Source organism: Silene latifolia, chromosome X (assembly GCF_048544455.1).
Source record: "Silene latifolia isolate original U9 population chromosome X, ASM4854445v1, whole genome shotgun sequence".
Classification (NCBI taxonomy): Eukaryota; Viridiplantae; Streptophyta; class Magnoliopsida; order Caryophyllales; family Caryophyllaceae; genus Silene; species Silene latifolia.
In genome coordinates, this window is record NC_133537.1 from 26,715,659 (window position 1) to 26,716,677 (window position 1,019).

A 1,019-nucleotide genomic window follows, 5' to 3' on the forward strand; every position below is an offset into this window, starting at 1 on the left:
TTCCTCTGTAGCTTGAGTAGTTTTTCAGACATTTCATTTAGTTGATTAGACAGTTGTTTTGGGAACTTGTAACCCGTATTTTGGGTATTTGGTTTTGGATTGTATTTATTCGCTAAACTTATACTATTTAAATGTTGTTTCGTTATTGTCTTATGATTATCAATTCCTCGGGAAACCGAGATGGTGACATCTTTATACCTGAGTGGTCCTGGTAAGGCACTTGGATTATGGGGGTGTCACAAACTGAGATGATTTCTCCAAGATTGCTAGACCTATGACAGCTTTGATGAGGAAAGAGAACAGGTTTTGTTGGGATGAGAGTTGTGAGACGGCGTTCCAAACATTAAAGGAGCGTTTGACCACAGCTCCTATCTTAGCATCGCCTGAAGGGAGTGAGAACTTTGAGGTTTATACAGATGCCTCAAAGAATGGGTTGGGATGTGTGTTGATGCAGAACGGTAAAGTGATTGCCTATGCTTCTAGGCAATTGAAGCCTTATCAGGAGAATTACCCTACACACGATCTAGAGTTGGGTGTAGTGGTGTTTTCTCTCAAGATTTGGAGACATTACCTTTATGGGGCGACCTTTAAGGTATTTTCTGATCACAAGAGTCTCAAGTACATCTTCACTCAAAAGGAGTTGAACATGAGACAGAGGAGGTGGATGGAGCTGATTGGCGATTATGACATGGATATTATCTACCATGAAGGGAAAGCCAATGTTGTTGCTGATGCTTTAAGCAGGAAGTGTGTAAATTCTTTGTGTACAGCTTTATCTTTGATGAGGTTGAGAGACGAGGTGGGGAAGTTTGAGATACATATGATGCAGAGAGGGGATGCCATGGGAGATTTGTCAGTGCAGCCTGATCTTTATGATGATATTCGAGGTAAACAGGCTTTGGATCCTAACATGGTAGAGTGGAGAGCTGGAGTAGAGAAAGGGACAGTGTCCAGATTCTCTATTCATTCAGATGGTAGTTTGAGGTTTTATGGGAGGTGGTGTGTCCCTAATGATGAGA